This window comes from Aulonocara sp. 'chitande type north' Nkhata Bay, linkage group LG6 (genome assembly GCF_057382095.1).
Source record: "Aulonocara sp. 'chitande type north' Nkhata Bay isolate Kocher_YH1m ecotype deep benthic linkage group LG6, A_spYH_male_GT1.1, whole genome shotgun sequence".
Classification (NCBI taxonomy): domain Eukaryota; kingdom Metazoa; phylum Chordata; class Actinopteri; order Cichliformes; family Cichlidae; genus Aulonocara; species Aulonocara sp. 'chitande type north' Nkhata Bay.
The window spans coordinates 15168461-15181338 of NC_141349.1; the positions used below are offsets into that span (position 1 = coordinate 15168461).

The window sequence follows — 12878 nt, forward strand, 5'->3', positions numbered from 1 at the left end:
ACATAGTGTTTCTCACCACTATCTACTGTACAGGCGGGCAACCATTTGTGCTAAGACTGTGAGCACATACCTCGAGGCATCCACCCTCGACGTGCTTTATGCGATCTATTGGGAGAGAGGAAGAAGGTGGTAGAGGGGGAAACAGACAAAGAAAAGGTAGAGAAAAAGTAGATTTGAGTGAAGCCTGTGTCAGAGGCATACCATGTTGATGTCAGTTCCACTCCTCTTCCTCCATGTTAAGAAGTTTCTCTCTCCCTCAGAGGGAAAACACACCAACTGGCCCTGAGACACAGAAACTAAGAAGAGACACGGACACTGGAAACAATTGCAAGGACATGAGGACATAGCAAAACAAAAGCAGAGTGATAGTTTTGGTAACAAAACACTACATGCAGCTGTGCTGTTCAATTATATGCCTTGGAGAGCTGACTTCTCTGTGTGTGCTGCATCTCCATTCAAACGAACAACTCAGCTTTTTTTTTTTTTTAATATTTGCTCATGTTTCTCTCATGACATTTCATTTAGTCTGTAGCTTATCGTGCACAGAGAGTGGAAATGCCAAGCCATTGATCTTGAGTAATATCAGGCTTTCAGCCCATCTCTAAATGCAGGGAAGTATCCATGTATTTGTTCAGGAGTACACAGTCTCTCCAGGTGCTTTTACATGATTATCTCTTTACTACACTGGCTGTAGCCGAGTGTTCTGCATTCAGAAAATAAGGTATAAAGCACATTACTGTAGAAGGTGACATAGGGGGGTGTCGTGTGAGCTATTCAGTCACATCAACTTGAAGACAGTTTAGGGTTAATGAAAAAAATGAAAAAACTTTCCCAAACTGGAGGGAGTTTGGGAAAGCCCCCAAACTCCCTCCAGGTTATGTCTCCGGATGCTTGTTTTGCAAAATAAATGGATCGTTTTTTGGCCCTAGCTTTCTGAGTCATGATAAAACTGACATCCAACCCCTGGTGGAAGTGCTGCACTGTTATGTAACGAGAGAAAAAAGCATTTTTGCGTACCCCATAGGACAAGAAGCTGGGTACACCCTGGATAGGCAGTGAGCCTACTGCTGGGCTAATACAAAGAGACAGACAACTATTCGTGCTCACATTCACACCTGCGGCCAATTTAGAATCACCAATTAACCTAACAAGCATGTCTTTGGACTGTGGGAGGAAGCCCGAGTACCCATCCACGCAGTTTCTTCAGCTTATCCAATTCAAGGTTGCGGGTGGGAGTTGGAGCCTATCCCAGCTGCCATCAAGGGGGAAAGGTGGAGTAGACTGTTGAAATGTTGACAGGTTGCCAGTCTCTCACAGGACTGACATAAACAAATAATAAGCAAATAAACAGCGCCATAAAAAAAAGATCAAACATGGTGCAAATATGTGTTAACTGCTGAAGAATATATGTGTATGTATTTTTTTAATCCTTTGAAAATGTGCACATGGTTACTTTAAGGTGCACTAATCGGCCCTGTGCATTTTGCATGTGTAGAGACATAGATGGACTTTTACTTTACCTGTATTTCTGAGATTGTGTGACTTTATAGTCACCATATGGCAGCTGATGTCACTGATTAGCTATACCTTAAAGCTGAGAGGATGCAATTAGTTAGTGAAGTCAACTGAAGTATTAATTAGATGGTAGGAGAGCCTTTATCTTTTTGTCGTTTCGGTTTGTTTTAGACTCAATTTTCTCCTTTCTATAGCAACGGAGCACTAAATGTTATTTTCAATCACCAATAATTATGTGAGACATGCATGCAGATGTGTCTGTGCTGCAGAGAAACTGTCTCTTGAGTTATATCTTTTAAGTCAGAATATCTCATATTTTATTGTTAGACTTTTATCTTCAGTACTTGTGGCAGTTAGTTTGCTTTTAGTGGCTCCTTTTCTTTAAGCTGGGCTGGGGACTTGAGCTTGCAGCCAAGCTGTACACTTAGTGTCTGTGTTTTGACTAAAAGCAACAGGAAGCTGCCGTGTTGTGACCCCACCACCTGTGATATTGATTTAAGGCTTATTTCGTACGGGCAAACTGGACAATTTTGTGCACCGAGCTCCTAATATGACACGTTTAGTTCTTGTATACCAAAGTGAATGCTGTTTTGTTATACCTGCCATTATATTTAATATGTTCAAGACAGATCAAGAATACAAGGATCTTGCATTTTTACCTGGTTTCCTGTCATATGTGAGACAGGCAGGGAGCTGCAGCTGTGGTGCGGTGTGCTGAAAAGAAAGAAAAAAAAACTCCACTTATGTTGCTTTCTTTAAATCACAGATGGTGCTGTCCTTCTGGTTTCATCAGTCCGCGACCTCCAGTGTGCAGTTTGAGCTTTTTACTTCTGACTGGTGAGAAAAGGGTTAGCACCTCCAAATCGGAGGTTGTGGCTGGCTGTGTTCAGACAGAGGGGAGCGTCTGCATCAGGTGAAGGAGTTAGAATACCTTTGGGTCGTTGTCACTTATGAGTGTAAAAGAGGGGCCAGGAAGTTGACAAGTGGTGTTGCTACGTGGGTGCTGCACCAGAATGTGGTGGCAGAGGCAGAGCCAATTTAGAAGAGACAGTGTGCTGGTCAAGATAAACCACAGTCCTCATCTGTTGTTTTTCAGGAGCCTGAGCTTGTTTCTGAGAAATGAAATTGGGGATATGGATACTGTGGTTATCCACAGGTTTGCTGGCCTTAAAATTTCCAAGAACGGTCAGCGTGTCCAGGCAGAAACTGTCCTTGGTGCTTCCTACTGGAAGTGTCACCTTGGAAAGGAATCCGAAAGAAAAAGGTAATTATATTTTATAACTGTCTGTCAATGCCACTGGATCCTTTAAGAGTGGCTGAAGGATGTTACCTGGGAAATTGTCTCTTGTCCATTATATTTGCTCACATTCAGTTATAGTCCTGTAAAAAACTGGCAGCTTCACAAAATTGATATTTATGCACTGACAGTACCGTACCCTGTAGTAGCTTCACCAGCTGAGCTACCTGAACTAGAGCTGAAACGATTAGGGAGTTAAAAGTTAACTTAATTAAAAAAATATCCATGAGGAATATGTTAATTAAGCCACAATGAAGTCTACTATGAAAAAACAAAAGATAATTAAAAATTTCTGCTCATGAGAAGTTGACGATATAGCTTAAAAATGATATCACAACATTTCAGGGAAATTTGAAATGACGATATTTCTGATGATACAGAACACAAACATACTAAGATTGCAGCTTGCAGGCAGCAGCATTTGTTAGTGCAAACAACATGAAGAGCATTTTCCATCCTTTGTTTCCAACGAGCTGCTGTCGTAGATGACAGACTGCCTAATTCAAAGTGTGAATCTACTAAACAAGGTGCCAGCAGCAGCAGCATTATAGTGTAACGGTAGTGACACAGCATTATATCCATTGATACAACATAAGTCAAACACAAGCTCAAAAGTGGCGTCATTAGCGTTTTTCCCATAAAAAAAATTATGTAAAATTGTGACATAACTGCACATAAGACTAGTGTAAAGATAACTAAAATAACCTTCTCCTCATCAGGAGCTTATTTTCTACCTGGGCTGTTGTATGTTGAGTTGAGCATTTTAGCCAGCTGCTTAAAGCCGTCCTATATCTCCATTAAGCCGCATCAGTACTTTCTATCCATCGTTTCCTTTTCCTGTCATAAGGAGTCCAACTAGTGAGTGCTTCAGTGATGCTCAGTGAAGTCATTTGTTTAGTTTTGGGCTGCACATCAACAGCTGCTATAGTCTCCTTCTCATGTGCCTTCATAGCCTTGTTTGTACTTGACGGTGTGTTTGTTGCCTAAAGTGATTAAAATCTAATGGTCATTGGAGTGTGACACACAGATTTCATTTTCAGACATAACTGACATATACACATATATATATGTATGTATGTTGTTGTTTTCACACTTGACTGAAGCTGATTTCTGGGCTAATTTAACCAACTGTCAGTGCGCCTCAGGGTGGCTGTGGCTACAATGTAGCTTGCCATCACCAGTGTGTGAATGTGTACATGAATGGGTGGATGACTGGATGTGTAAAGCGTTTTGGGGTCCTTTGGGACTAGTAAAGCGCTATACAAACACAGGTCATTTACATTATCACCGTGCTCTGTGAGGGTAAGTCTAGCAAATGGTTTCCTGCTGAATTTTCTTAAAATGACCTATTATCCCTGTCAGGGCCAATCATAGTAGCTGCAGCCCACACTAAAAGTGTTGTTCTAAAATATGAAAAAGAAAAAAAAAGGACAATATGTGTGAGTTCAAAAAGAGTACAGATAAGCGAGGAAGTCATGTTAGTCAGGGTAGGCAGTGGGATTTGTTTTTCTATTTTTATCCAACTAAACTTGAGTGAGTATCCATGTTATTTTTTATTAGATGTTCCCAGCCAGTCAATAATTCACACTAGCAACCTTTGAGTCATAGTCCCACTTCTCTGACCTCCATACAGAGCTCTGACTCACTTCACATAATATGATGTTTCAGTATCCAAATCAGGAAAATGTGCTGCAGGAAAAAAAAAAAAAGCCTTCAAACGCTTTTTAGACAGCTTTCAACAACCTCGCTATTAATCCCTTATGATAATTATACTTGAATATATTTTGCAATACTTCAAACAGTTTCCGCCATATTACACTGGAAGGAGAGCTTGCATGTTTTACGTAGTCATTTCTTATCCTGTTTACTGTCATTTTTTTAAGCTGCTGCCCTTGAACTATTAAGAATACCTCGCTTTAAGAGTGTGAACTGCAAGCATTTGATGAGGCAAAGATAAAGAAGCGCAGCGGCGTGGCCATAGATGGATTAAAAGAAAGAAGAGTTTTGTTTGTGTTTCTGAGGTGATGCCCACTTTGGCAAGTCAAACTCCCTTCACTGCTCTGTTCTGCTCTGCTCTGCTCTACTCTGCGTGGGTTGTTGCTGTATAAATAACACTCTCAGAGCAGATCAGAGAGAGAGAAAGAGAAAGAGAGAGGATGAGGGAGGCTGTAACAGCAGAGAAAGAGATGGTGAGGGAGATTTGGGCGGGGGGGGGGGCTTGAATGTTGGAGGGGCTACAGCAAGCGAGATGGTGAGAGAAAGACAGAGAAACAGTTGATCAGAGTCGTTTTAGTGTTCAAGAGAAAAAGAGAGCAAAGAGAACAGTACTGCAGAGAGAGAGGGAGAGATGGAGGAGATTGAGAGCGCTTGTAGAATAATTGAACCATATATGGTAACAGTTAAGTATGAGGTGATCTGAAAAGATGAGAGAGAGAGAAAGAACAAGTGTGAGAGAGAAATGGATGTGAAGATGTACAGTACGAACCCTTCAGAGAGAAAGAGAGGGAGAGTTTTGTGTGTGTGTGTTTGTGTGTTTGTGATCTCATGAGATGGACTGTCTTAGGCGGTGCTTGTGTGACACCATCAGCGTTAGTCACGGTGAAGATGATTAATAGTGTAAAGATACTGCAGCAGCTCATCACTGCCAAACAGCAGATCTTTAATCATTTGGTTACATACACAACAGCTAATTCTGCCATTTTTTCCCCATGTTCGAGTCACTAACGCGATGAACAGATACCGCACGTTTACAGTGAGACACACGTCACAGTAGTTTTTGCAGATTCGTTCCTAAAGATGAAATAAATGACAGTTATACAATTTGTGTAGGCGTTTTATAGAAATAACACCTTCCTAAATCTTTGGGGGGGTTTAAAATAAAAAGAAACGTTAATTAATGGACGAACTTGTGAAGTTAAATGAATGTTTTTTGCCACAGTAAGCCGTTAAAAACCATTCTTACGTCACCCTATGGATGACAAAACCTCTCCCTCTACCCTTCACATGATCCCTAAATAATTAAGTGGCCATTGTCACAGTGACAGTAATTAAATTCAGTCGGGTCACATAGCTTTTCTCTCACAAAATGTTAAATATGTTCTCGGGGTGTGTGTGTCCATCAAAGTGGTTTTTACCCGAAGCAGGTGGACTTTTTTTCACATCTTTGCAATCCGAGTGTTGTTGTTTAGTTTTTTTCACATTAACGCTGAAAAAGCAAGAAATGAAAAACGTTGAACTTCAGGTACGTGTGCTCGTCACTGTCAATTTACCCAGCTGTCCTAGTGGATGAGGAAGGAGGCAAATATGACACAGATCAATGGTCACATCCTGCAAGTTCAAGTGCCAAACAAGTGTGAAGGAGAAATTAACACTGCTGCTCTATGAGTGTCCGTATCTGTAGTAAATGGCACCACCACACGGCCACAATATTCACACGGAGGAACATTTTGTTAGCTGTGGATCTACCTGTACAAATACCTTTGTGGATATTCTGTATCATAGCAAAGAAAGCTGCTCCGCTACACCTCCAAAGTGCTGCCAAGTGCTCCCAGCTGGTCAAACGGTTTGTCTCCAGTTGCTTTGGTCGACACTGCCTGTTAAACTGAATAGCCCAGGGACCAGATACAAACTTTTTATATTCAAATCTATCCATTCTCTTAAGTGCATATCCAATTTAGGGTCGCAGGGGGGTATCCCAGCCAAAACAGAGTGTAACTTTGACAGGTCTCCAGTCTATCAAAGGGGTCACATTTGCACCTACAGCCGATTTACAATCACCATTGACCTGACATACATGTATGTGGGAGCAAGCTTGAAATTCTGCAGAGGAACATGCAAACTAAACACAAAAGGGATTCTAACCCAGGACTTTGTTGCTGTGCACCCCTAATATTCTCATAAACTGAAATACAACAAACTGGAAGTGAAGCAGGAAATCCAGTTCATCATAATGTCATTAATTCTCTGTCAGGTTTCTTTTCAAACTCATGCATACGGATGTTTGTAAAGAAAAAAAATTGAACACTAGGTAAGCATCGCAAACATTCAGGGTACAAGTAGGCTTGTTTTTTGTTTTTTGTTTTTGTTTTTTGCTTTTTTTTTGTTGGGGGTTGGGGCTTAAATGTAGTGAATGGATGATAACAAAAGATAAACTCAGTGCAAAGCAGGAAGCAAACCAGTTTCTCTGATGGCAGACGTGACTGATTCCATCTCCACCCTTTCAACTTCCAATGCGGACTTTCTCGCTTTTTAAAAGAGGTCTCTCTCTCTCTCTCTGCAGCTAGTGCATGAAGGCACAGACACCAAAGGGCACCTTCATGTATCTCTGTGACACCAGCAACATGTGTCAGGAAAGCAGTATTTACTGCCCGGGTTTTGTATTCTCTCATATAAATCTATTAAACCTTTCTGTCTTACAAACACCGCAGCATGCGTGTTCAGCAGAATTTTTCCAAAATCACTATCTATTAACACTGCAGTTAATATGCATGTTGTGAAATCCTGCATTGAACTAATAACTAAAAGAAGTTTTATTCAGAGCCGAAAAAAATTACCAGCATTGGAAAGCATTAACCATTTGTTAACTCTTTAACTTTCTCAGATTTGCTTTTGTTCATCAGAAGATGAAAAATCCAAAAAAGTAATGCTTAGATTTCTGCCAAATATGTTACGACAGATTCATTATGTGTACTGTACATGGACCAATCCGGTTGTTCAGTGATGACGCGACGAATCCTACTTCCGGGTCTAAAGTAGTCTGCGTTTAATATGGCTTTTGTGTTGTTAACATGTTTAATGTTATGTATTTTCTTCTATTTGATCTCAAAAAGCTCCTAAAACAGTCAGCGACCACTGTTGACCTCCCTCGGCTTTTATTACCGCTAATCATTTATTTAAGCTCAGTTTTTAAAACCTTACGATGTAACTACAGCCCAGCCCATGCAGCAGTATATGAATGACTAACCTCGTATTGTGGATGGATTATCTCAGTTGTTCTCCTGGCTGAAGTTTGGTCCTTTTACAGCATCCTGCCATGCGATTACATTTGTTCCTGACCACCGAGAACACTCACGTTAACTTTTATCGAGTGGAAAAAAAGTTAGCTTGTTTATATTATGCTAACATAGCTGTGTCGCTAGCGGTCACGTAGCACATCATTATATACCAGCTAGCCCAACTTCAGTAACCCTACAAACGTCACTGCTGTTTAGTTTTCTGTCTTCATTTATGCTGGAAGTGATAGCAGAGCTGTACGTTTTAATTTGTTTCCAAAACCCCGCAGTCAGGACATGCTATATTGTATTTAGATAGAAGCTAGCGAGCTAACTCCCTGCTAACTTCTAACTCCGTTAAATGTCATAAATTCCGTTTTCATGGATGCCTGGATGTTAAACTCAATTGTTACACCTGGTAGAGGAGAAGGCTGATCATTTTATTAAAGATGAAATACTTTAGACAGTTTTTCAACTCTCAGTAATGCCATAGTGATCGTTTGATATATGGACCTGCAGCGGAGTTTAGACCCAGACACGGCTAGTGACGTCAGACTGAACAACCGGATTGTTATTGCGTGCATAGTGCCCCCCCGGCCCATTCTGCCAGTAAAGTTCCTGTATTATTTAGTGATTTTCCTCCATGCGTTTAACATAAGCATTTGGAACATCAGGCGACGTCTCATTTAGTCGATCTACACAAACAAGGTGTTGTCTTTCTGGTGGTGTTTTCTCAGTGGTGTAATTCTCCATTGCACCACACAACCATGGGTGAGGGAAAGTTCTCCAGCTGAAAAAATATTTTTGATATCAGAGGTCAGAGAAGAATGGCCAAACAAGATAACAGGAAGACAGAAGTACCTCAAATAACACTTTGTATCAACCAAGATATGCAGAAGGGCGTCTCTGAACACACAACACACTGAAGCAGATGGGCTACAGCAGCAGGAGACCACACCATGTGTTCCTCCTGTCAGCTAAGAACAGTAGGCAACAATTCACATGGGCTCACCAGAACTGGACAATAGGAAGTTTTACAAGCACTGCTCATTCCCTTGACTCTCAGTTTCTTTTACATTCAGATGGTAGGGTCCCAATTTTTTGTGCTGTTTGAGCCATTAGTACCAATTTAGCATCGCTTTAAACACCACAGTCCAACTGTTGACCATGTCCATCCCTTTATGTACCCATCTTCTAATGACTGCTTCCAGCAGGATAGCACACCATATCACAAAGTTCAAATCATCTCCAACATGTTCTTGAACATGACAGTGAGTTCAAATGGCCTCCATACTTAATGCTGTAGACCACTTTTGGGATGTGATGTAACGGAAGATTCAAATTATGGATGCGCAACCAACAACTCTGCAGCAATCTTTGTGATGCTGTCATGTCAACATGAACAAAAATCTCAGAGGAATGTTTCCGGCAGCTTGTTGAATCTTTGCCATGAAGAATTAAAGCAGTTCTAGAGGCAAAAGCAAGGTGTACCTATTAAAGTGTCCAGCGAGTGCAATGTACTTCATAGATTGTCAACTAATTATCTTGGGTTTGCAAATTCCCCGTCTATCTTATGTACATCCTCCTTTAAATGTATTCTGCATGTACCTAATTACACGACACATGAGTCTGTTCAGTGTAATAAATCCAAACACAAAGGTAGCTGACATAATAGATGATATTATTGATGTATAGATAGACAAAAAAAATAACTTTAATTGTGAATTGTAATAATGCTTTTGTTTATATATATAAAAACTCGTTTGGAGGAAATAATTTCTATCAAATGTGAACATGTGAATTCGTAAACAAAATTAAAGCGTTATTAATTGTACCCCGGCTGTGTGTGAGCAATATGGAACAACATGGCCTACCTCGCTGCAGCACTTTAATGATGGCCAGAGGTGTTGCTGGGCTAGCTGATTGTGATGCATCCTAGAACACTGTTCTGCAGACCAGTGCTAATCAAGTGTTATTGGTACGAGGCTACATAGCAGAGGACTTGAATCAAAGTAGTGTGCGAGAGGCCTACATCACTAAGGCCGGTTAATGATGGCCAGCGGTGCTACAAGCCTGGCACATCCTAAAAGATTGCAATGCAGAGCAGCACACTGCAGATGCTTGCATCACAAGTCTGGCAGGGGTTATGTAGATTATTTTAGGCACTCTTCACATTTTATTAGTTTTACTCCAAGATGTTGAAATAGTAGTCCACACATGTGTGGACTGGAGGTTCGTTCTTGAACTCAGAGAACGACTCGTGCTACAAAACGAGCTTTTTGGGAGCGCTGTCTGACAGCCTTTCTGTCTTGTCTACATTTTTTATCAATGTGGGAAAAACAACAGGGGAACAAGCAACTCCAAAATCATCTGATAATAGCAATCCAGCTTGAAGTGACACCACTATAATCTCAATAATGGCGTTCCTGTGTAGCAGCCAGCAGATTGTCATTACACATGTACTGGAGGGAGGGAGATTTTTGACCTCAAAACAAGCATCATTCTTTAGGTGCAAATGTCTCTTTTCTGCTGCTGGGCTGAATTTTTGGGAGTCTCACTGGAATATTTAGCTTTTTTTTCTCCTTTCTTTTTCTTTTTGGCAGACCAGAAGCGAACTGGACATTTTACATCACTCCTATCAGCAGAGATTCTTTATGCTGTATGAATGATCTGGGAAATTACAGCCTGAGCAAATCTAATCCGATTTGAACAGTGCAGTTTGAGCAGTCTGGCTTTCTTTTTTTTTTCTTTTTTCTTTTTTTTTCTGCTGGGGCCAAGTCCGTCTTAGTGCATGTAAATACTGGCAGATTGGCGCTAGGCGAGGCTAATGCAGGTGCCAAGTGGAGTGTTAAGTGCTCGCCATGTGATGCGGGCCTATGGCTCCTGTTGCTGTTATGAGAGAGTCTCGTTCTCAGTCTCGCCCGGTTGCTCCTAATTGCCTTAATTGAGAAAGTGACCTACATCTGAGAGAGGCTTTTGGTGGATCAGCAGAACAGCTGGCGGACCTGCAGAGGGAGGGCGGGGTGATGAAACGAATGAGGGAGAAATTTGGAGAGACGGGAGAAAAAAAATCTGGGTAGCCTGACTCTCGTGTTTAAATATACTTGATAAAGCATGAACGTTCCTAAAATTGTTTAAGGTTATTTTTACTGTTGTTTTGTGGTTACACACATTGTGATTTATGGATCCAATTAGGCAACGAGGAGCCACCAAGGTAAATTTAGCCATTGGCTTTATCAAGGGCGGAAAGTGGAAATGATAAAGTAAGGTGCAAAGAGGACCGGGAGGAGGAGGAGGCTGAAAGTGACATCATGCTTTTAGAGCATAGGCCGGCCCTCAGGCCAGCGCTGAATACACTCCTAACAGTCTTGTGTACTTCCCTTAAACTGAATTATTCAGCACCCGCCTGATGGAGAGACTGGCTGTGACTGTGTGTGTGTGTCTGCATGTCTGGCTCCTGCATTGTGCATGCGCGTATGGGCGTGAGCACGTGAATTCATTTGTTGAGAGAGAGAAATGTAAGTTTGGTGTGCATTTGTCTGAACTTTTCTTTATTTGTGTGCTAGAAGGAGTGTAGGAGAGAGAGGCTGCTCAGAGCCACTGAATGGGCTCGCAATGTGTGGGTGGCTGCTCACTTTTACGTGCATGTGGCGAAGTGCGCACACACGTCTGTCAAGTCTGTTGAAGTAAATGTGTATTTTCTGTCTTCGGCTACTTTTTTGCTCGTATTTAAAAAAAAAAAAAACCTAACTAAATTGTAGTCAATCAGTCCTCTTTGTCCCCTCTGTCTCACCACACTGTGTGTCAGTGTTCCCTGCCTGATCCGCTCGCACACACACACACCAATATGAACACTCATGCTAAAACGCACCGTCTCCCTCGCTCTGTGTTTTGGATTTCAAGCTGCAGTTCTCTTCTGTGTGTGCGTGCGTGTGTGTGTGTGTGTGCCCCCATTTCTTGTTTATGTGTGTGTTCTTGTGTGGTCTGTGTGAATTTTCTTTCAGTGTGTATGTGTGTTTTTGCCAGTGTGTGTGTGTGGACAGTGAGTGTTGGGGTTTGATCCTGTGCTAATGATCTCCCAGTGGCTCAAACTTCTGTAAAGTGTGTTGAGCAGGAAGGGAGAAAGAGGGAGACACAGAGAGAGGGGAGAGGGAGGACATGGGTGGGTGGGGGGTGGTGATAGTGCCTGATCATCATCATCGTTGTCATCACTCCCCCTCCCATGCCAGTTCCCAATACACTCTCACCATTTTTTAAGAGTAACTCTCAAGGAGCAGGAGCAGCCACGAAGGCAAAGCCTGCATGCGTTGAGAGTTGCAGCATCAAACCGGTTGACAGAAGGATGTAAGCAGGGGTGGATGGAGAGACAGATGGATATAGAGAGCCAGCGTGTGATGTGTGTGTCACACTCGTGCTCTGCTCAGCACACGCATGCACATTAGGAAGCATCATCTGCAGACAAGTCAGATATTAGAAGTGAGGCTTTTCCTCTTGTTTCTTTTTTCACTGGATGTCACATGGAAGGGGTTTTCTTGCATATCTCACTCTCTCCTTCTTTCTGTTTGTCAGTCTCTCTAACTCTCTCTCTCACTGCTCCCCTCCCCTCCCCTCCGCTCTGCCTGTCAACCCTCTGCTCATCTTCCTGCTTACATGGACTGTAATGTACTTTTGTTTTCTGAATGTGTTAGCACTTCCTCTGCTTCCTCCCCATCCTCCAAGTCTCGCCTTACCTTCTCCTGCACTCCCTCCCCATCTGGAAAAGATCTGTCTCACTAATAGGAGGCCTGGTAAATTAGCCCTTCTATCCTTCCTCTCTCTCTGTCTTTCTCTCTCTCTCTCTCCCACATGCTCGTTCACACCCACAGATACGATCACAAAAGTACAGATTTGCCCCCATTTGTGTGTCTGTCTGTTTATCTCCAGCTTGGGTACTGGCTAATAGGGCGTAGTAGGTAATGGCAGCCATAGCCTATTATCTCTGCTCTGCTGTCTAACAGCCACTGGCTTTAAGCATCTGCCATGTAGCTGCTCGTACTCCCCCAGTGGACACTTAATAACTTAGCACATACACTAAT

At 42.1% G+C, this 12878-nt stretch overlaps 1 protein-coding gene across 3 annotated transcripts in view; it reads left to right on the forward strand.

Annotated features, from left to right (window-relative positions):
* The window catches only part of LOC147327506 (glutamate receptor ionotropic, NMDA 2A-like), a 129806-nt gene that overhangs the window by 63026 nt on the left and 53902 nt on the right, over nucleotides 1-12878 (forward strand). The window contains exon 1 of one of the 3 annotated variants that reach the window (XM_086295169.1): nucleotides 2665-2779. The exons of the other annotated variants lie outside the window; for them this stretch is intronic. The gene's annotated coding sequence lies outside the window, so the exon portion shown is untranslated. Of the gene's footprint in view, nucleotides 1-2664; nucleotides 2780-12878 lie in introns of those variants that run through there. 3 annotated transcript variants of the gene reach the window in all.